General features: G+C 44.1%; 1 pseudogene; it reads left to right on the top strand.

Annotated features, from left to right (window-relative positions):
• The first annotated feature begins 3,092 nt into the window (after positions 1-3,092).
• LOC112809466 (securin-like) lies at positions 3,093-3,716 on the top strand (annotated as a pseudogene).
• The last annotated feature ends 3,485 nt before the right edge of the window (positions 3,717-7,201 follow it).

Raw genomic sequence — 7,201 nt, 5'->3', positions numbered from 1 at the left:
AGAGAGAGAGAGAGAGAGAGAGAAGTGAGGAGCGGAGGGTGAGGCAGAGGGAGAGAGAGAATCTCCAGCAGACTCCATGCCGAGCACGGAGCCCGACACAGGGCTCAATCCCACGACCCGAAGATCACGATGTGAGCCGAAACCAAGAGTTAGACGCCCCAGGGACTGAGCCCCCCAGGCGCCCCTCACCCACAGTGCTTCTTATGGATGCAGCAACCTAGACCCCACCTTGGACCTGCTGACTCAGACTCTGCACGGGGTAAAGTGCGGGTTTGTAACAAGCCTCCCAGGTGCATCACCGCTGGAGGAGACCCAGTGCATGAATGGTTATTGAGCAGTGGCATGACACAGTGACATCTCTGTCCATACAGGTCACTCGAGTCACCAACCAAAGAACTGATTGAACGAGGGCAAGACGAGGGACCCAAAGGCCAGTTAGGAGGCTATCCCAATAGGTCCAGGCTGGCTTTCTACATTGGGCAAGAGCCAGAACTCAAGAGAAGGCTGGGCTGCCCGCCCACATCATGATGTACTAGTTAATTCTCATACCCTGATCTGTATACACAGGTTTAGACAAATGATACAATTTTGTCTTCCCTCAAACAATTCTTATTTGGCAAAATTAGCCTTCAGTGGTCTTCCCAGAGTCACAGAGTTCATCTAAGATGCAGAATCATGTAAACTGCATCGCCCCCCTTCTATATCTAGGGCACTCACTGCACTAGGCACCAGGAGAGGTATAAAGAAATATAAGGTACGATTTTTGTTCTCATGGAACTGTCTAACTGAGGAGATTCACGATGTGTGCACTGAAAGTCAAGTAGTCAGTTCCAAATGTGCCAGAAGGCAGTATCCAACACGCACCATAGACAATAAATACCAATGCTTTATTTCTTAAACTGGTGGTGGTCACATGAGTGTTTGCTTTATAAATGCTGATATTTGCTGTGTATGCTTTAGGAACTCCTCTGAAGTGTGTTACATTTCACAAGATAAAAAAAAAAAATGGTTTAAAAAGACAAGGGGTGCCTGTCTGGCTCCTGGCTGCTGGAGCGCACGACTCTTGGTCTCGGCATTGTGATTTCGAGTCCCATGTTGGATGTAGAGATTACTTAAAAATATAAAGTCTTTAAAAAAAAAAAACTTTTTTAGGGACGCCTGGGTGGCTCAGGCGGTTAAGCATCTGCCTTCGGCTCAGGTCATGATCCCAGGATCTTGGGATCGAGTCCCGCATCGAGCTCCTTGCTCAGCGGGGAGCCTGCTTCTTCCTCTGCCTGCCGCTCCCCCTGCTTGAGCTCTCTCTATCTCTCTCTGATAAATAAATACATAAAATCTTTAAAAAAAATTTTTTAAAGACAATAAGTTCTGTGATTTGAATGATAATAATCAACAGCCCCTAGACATGGTACAGAATCTAGAGAAACAAGGTCTCTATCCAGTGTCCTTACAGTCCACAGATGAACCACAAGCACTGTGAAAGGTTTGAAATATGAGACAGAGGGGTGCCTGGCTGGCTCAGTTGGTAGAGCATGTGACTCTTGATCTTGGAGCCCCATGTTGGGGGTAGAGTTTGAAAAAAAAAGAGCTGGGAAAAAGGTGGTAATGACACGTTGGATAAAACACTAGCTTCACGGGCGCCTGGGTGGCTCAGTCGGTTAAGCGGCTGCCTTCGGCTCAGGTCATGATCCCAGGATCCTGGAATCGAGCCCCGCATCGGGCTCCATGCTTGGCAGGAGGCCTGCTTCTCCCTCTCCCACTCCCCCTACTCTCTCTCTCTCTCTTTCTCTCGCTGTCTCTCTCTCTGTCAAATAAATAAAATCTTAGAAAAAAAAAACCCCACTAGCTTCACCATCACCACTATCATTGCTTAAGATGAGGTCTTAAAAAAAGGGGGCGGGGCACCTGGGTGGCTCAGCCAGTTAAGTGTCTGACTCTTGATTTTAGCTCAGGTCATGATCTTGTGGTCCTGGAATCGAACCCCACATGGGGCTCTGTGCTCAGTGGGGAGTCTGCTTGAGGATTTCTCTCTCTCCCTCTGCCCCTGCGCACGCACGCACTCTTTCTCTCTCTCTAAAATAAAAAGATAAATCTTAAAAAAAGAAAAGATGAGGTCTTCACTTGTATCAATCTCTCAACACTTTGCATTTAGGTACTGATTTATTTTTGTATGCATATATATGTTCACATACATGTGTGTGCATGTGTGGGCACACACATGCACACGTACACACAGCATCTTATTCCAAAACAGATTTTATGGGTCAATAAACTAGGAATAGAACACCAAGATTAAAAGAGATGATTCACATATCTTATTTATAGAGGGTTGATATGATTACTGTGATTAAGCTTTAAATATGATTCTTAGCTTCCTGGAAGCCTTAATAAAAGGAGAAATACTAGCTGGCCTAGTTTTATGAATTTCCTATACACAAGAATCACTAAGTGAGGGGCGCCTGGGTGGCTCAGTAATTAAGCGTCTGCCTTCGGCTCAGGTCATGATCCCAGGGTCCTGGGATCGAGCCCCGCATCGGGCTCCCTGCTCGGCGGGAAGCCTGCTTCTCCCTCTCCCACTCCCCCTGCTTGTGTCCCCTCTCTCTCTGTGTCTCTCTCTGTCAAATAAATAAATAAAATCTTTAAAATAAAAAAAAGAATCACTAAGTGATTCATTAATCCTGCAAATATTAATTATGTACCTACTGTGTACCATGTCTTAGTCTAGGTGCTAGAGATCAATGATGAGCAAAAACAGACTTAGTCCTTGCCTTCATGGAATTTATGGTCTAGTGGGGAAAACAGAAAATAATCAAATAGTCACACACATAAATGCAAAAATAAAACAGTAATAAGAGCAATTAAGGAGATATTTAATGTACCATGAGAACTTATAATGGCGGGGTGGGGTTGGGGGGATGCAGATTGGATTTAGTCTAGCATGTCAGTATAGGAGGCTTCATGGAGGGAACTGACATTTGAATTGAGATGACAGATTAGCAAGATGCAGGGAGCACAGGAGGGGAGAGAGCATTCCAGGCAACGGGAAGAACATGTGTGAAGGCTCTGTTCAAGAAACCAAAAGAAAAGACCGAATCTTGGTTGAATTTGGCTGTTGATTCCGACGTGGGTGGACGCTAGTCCAGAATGGCTACCCTGATCTTTGTTGATAAGGAAAATGGAGAACCAGGCACCCGTGTGGCTCCCAAGGACGGGCTGAAGCCAGGGGGGTCTAGGCCTCCCGTCAAAGCTTTAGATGGGAGATCTCAGGTTTCAACACCACATGTAGGCAAAATGTTTGATGCTCAAGCAGCCTTACCTAAAGTTGCCAGAAAGGCTTTGGGAACTGTCACCAGAGCCACAGAAAACTCAGTAAAGACTAATGGATCTCTCAAACAAAAGCAGCCGACCTTCTCTGCCAAAAAGGTGACTGAGAAGACCATCAAAGCAAAAAGCTCTGTTCCTGCCTCGGATGACACCTATCCAGAAATAGAAAAATTCTTTCCCTTCAATCCTTTGGATTTTGAGAGTTTTGACCTGCCTGAAGAGCACCAGATTGCACGCCTCCCCTTGAGTGGAGTGCCTCTCATGATCCTTGATGAGGAGAGGGAACTCGAGAAGCTGTTGCACCTGGGCCCCCCTTCACCTCTGAAGATGCCCTCTCCACCATGGGAGTCGAATCTGTTGCGGTCTCCAAGCATTCTGTCAACCCTGGATGTTGAATTGCCACCTGTTTGCTATGACTTAGATATTTAAATTTCTTAGCACTCAGTAGTTTGTATGTATGTTTTGTATTAATAAAGCAATTCTTTAACAGAAAAAAAAAAGAAACCAAAAGAAAGTTGGCGTGCCTGGAGTACAGAGGGACTGGAGTGGTATGAAATGAAGCTGGAGACATGGGCACGGAGCCAGATATTTCAGGGCCCTAGGCCATTGCAAGTTTGTTTTTTTTTTTTTTAATTCTAAGCAATGGGAAACCATTGAGAGGTTTAAGGCAGGAGTGTGACACGATCAGACTCCTGTTTTGAAAAGTTCCCTTGGTGGGGGCGCCTGGGTGGCTCAATTGGTTAAGCATGGGACTCTTGGTTTCAGCTCAGGTCATGATGTCAGGGTGATGAGATCAAGCCCCCCAACAGGCTTTGTGCTCAGCAGGGAGTCTGCTTGAGTTTCTCTCTCCTTCTTCCTCTGTCCCTCTCCCCTGCGTGCACACACTCTATCTCTCTCACTGAAATAAATGAATAAATCTTTAAAAAGAAACGAAAAGAAAAGAAAAGAAAACACTCTTCATTGTGGAGAGCATATCTAAGGGAAGAAAATGGAGGCAGGAAGACCAGTTAGGAGGCTGTCCAGCTGAAAGATCCTGGAGATTTGTACTAGGGCAGTGGAAGTGGACGTGAGAACTTACCTGGGAAGGGGCGCCTGGGTGGCTCAGTTGTTAAGCGTCTGCCTTTGGCTCAGGTCATGATCCCAGGATCCTGGGATCGAGCCCCACATCGGGCTCCCTGCTCAGCGGGAAGCCTGCTTCTCCCTCTCCCACTCCCCCTGCTTGTGTTCCCTCTCTTGCTGTGTCTCTCTCTGTCAAATAAATAAATAAAATCTTTGAAAAAGAGAGGGAGAACTTACCTGGGAAATATTTAGAAGGCAAAGACAACCCAGACTTGTGATGTGGGAGATGAAGACAGAGATGCCAAAGTTGGCCCCTAAGTTTCTGGCTTATATCGTGGTGCATTTTATTGAGATGGGGAACACTAGAGAACCTCTGGTTTGAGGAAAAGAGAGAAAGCCTTTGGCTCCAGTTTGGGATAAGTCGAGTCTGAGATGCTTTTGAGACACTGAGAGGGATACATTGTCAAGTAGGCAATTGGAACTCAGAGGAGAGGCCAGGGCTGGAGATACAGATTTAGTAATCATTTGCATATAAGTCGGTAATGGGGGCACCTGGGTGACTCAGTCGGTTAAGCATCCAACTCTTGGTTTTGGCTCAGGTCATGATCTCAAGATCCAGAGATCAAGCCCCAAGCTGGGCTCCCCACTCAGCAGGGAGTCTGTTTCCCTTCTCTCTCTCCCTCTGCCCCTCCCCCTGCTCATGCTCTCTCTCTCTCTCTCTCTCTCTCTCTAAAATAGATAAATAAATCTTAAAAAAAAATAAAGTCACAGGAATGGATGACATCACCTAAGGAGAGAATAGAGAAGAGAAGACAACTCAAGACTAATCTCTGGAAATCACCAATATTTAAATGCGGGAAATGTAAAGAAGAATCTGAGAAGGGAACTGAAAAGGAGGAGCTAAAAAGGTGGGAGGCAAACCAGGATCATGTATTACACTGAAGCCCAAGGACAAGAAGATTGCAAGAAAGTAATGGTCAACAGAGTTGAATACTGACTGCCAAGAGGCCAGAAAGGTAAGGGAAAACTCTCCATAGAATTTAGGGTTCATGGAGCTCGTTGAGCTGGGCAAGAGCTGTTTCAGGGGAGTGGTGGTGGCAAAAAATGGCTTAAGTGTACTGAAGAATAATTAAGAAATGAGTACATGGATTCAGCAAGTCTAGTCAATTCTTTGAAGAAGTTTGATGTGAAGGAAGACAGAAATGGTATGGCAGCTGGAGAAGAATAAAGTATGGGTAGGGGCTTCTTTAAAGTTGGCAGAGAAGACTTGAGAGTGATTAAAAGTAATTGGAAAGGAACCAGGTGAGAGAGAATGACTGAATATGCACAGTAGTTTGCAGGTAACAACCTGTTCTCCAAGGAAGAAAACCAAACTCTGATACGCAGCACTTGCTGGTTTCCATGGTTGAAATACTCTCATCATGACTGATTTCAAGCCATCAGTATAAGGTCTCAAGCCCTCAATTAGCCTCCAGCATTCCACCAACAAGAGAAAGAAGAATTGAAATGTTACCACCCAACTGTATTTTTTCTTTTATGAATTTCCTGTTCATGTCCTTAGCCACTTTTATATTGAAACACTTATTTTTCTGTTAATTTGTATGAGCTCTTTATATAGTATGGGTATTAATCCTTTGTCATTAATTTTATGATGGATTTTGGTGTAAAGAAATTAAGAATATTTATACAGTCAAAATCAATCAATATTTCCCTTTATGATTTTTCCCTTGGTGTTCTAGATTTCTTTGTAAATTGGTAAATTGGCACTCTGCTTTAATTAATGTGAAATTAGCTACCATGAGTTCATTTTCCTGGTTTGGAGTGTTTTATTTTTTGTTTGTTTTTAAATTTATTATTATTATTATTTAGTCATAGAAAAATATACATAAAATTTACCATTTTAACCGATTCTTAAGTGCACAATTCACTAGCATTAGGTGCATTCACATTGTTATGCAACCATCACCACCATCCATCTCCAGAACTTTTCTCATTTTCCAAAACTGAAACTCTATACCTATTAAATAATAACTCTCCATCCCTTTTGCCCCCAGCCTTTGGCAACCACCATTCTACTTTCTGTCTCTATGAATGTGACGACTCTAGGACCTCACATAAGTGGAATCATACAGTATTTGTCCTCTGGTAACTGACTTATTTCACTCAGCATAATGTCTTTAAGATTGGTCCATGTTGTAGCATGTGTCAGAATTCCCTTCCTTGCTCAGACTGAATAATATTCCATTGCGTGTATATAGCGCATTTTGTTTATCTAGAGGCTGAAGTGTTTTTTTTTTAAGATTTTATTTATTTATTTGACAGAGAGAGACACAGCGAGAGAGGGAACACAAGCAGGGGCAGTGGGAGAGGGAGAAGCAGGCTTTCCGCTGAGCAGGGAGCCCGATGCGGGGCTCCATCCCAGGACTCTGGGATCATGACCTGAGCCTAAGGCAGATGCTTAATGACTGAGCCACCCAGGCACCCCATAGAAGCTGAAGTGTTTTAAGTTGCAAAGGTGAAGGACAGACCGTGGATTTTAGTAAATTCACCAAGGTACTACCATCCTGTGAGTTCTCCTGGTGGCCAGGTAACTCCTCTGATCTCATCTTTTCTACTAATTAGCTTCAATATTGCAGTAGGTCAGAAAGCACTTGCCAAGAGCCTGCCTACTTCTTTTTAAATTTCTCCTCCAATAATTTGAATCTGCATTCCAATCACCTGGACACATATTTTCCCCTACCACGGCGAATAGTCACGGGGACCTTTAATAGGCTGGTGACATGATTCTATCAACCTGTCAAGAGGTATCTTAAAAGATAAT

Source organism: Callorhinus ursinus, unplaced genomic scaffold (genome assembly GCF_003265705.2).
Source record: "Callorhinus ursinus isolate GAN/ISIS: 27379988/994484 unplaced genomic scaffold, GSC_fseal_2.0 scaffold33, whole genome shotgun sequence".
Taxonomy (NCBI): Eukaryota; Metazoa; Chordata; class Mammalia; order Carnivora; family Otariidae; genus Callorhinus; species Callorhinus ursinus.
This window is presented reverse-complemented; position numbering and strand designations above follow the sequence as displayed.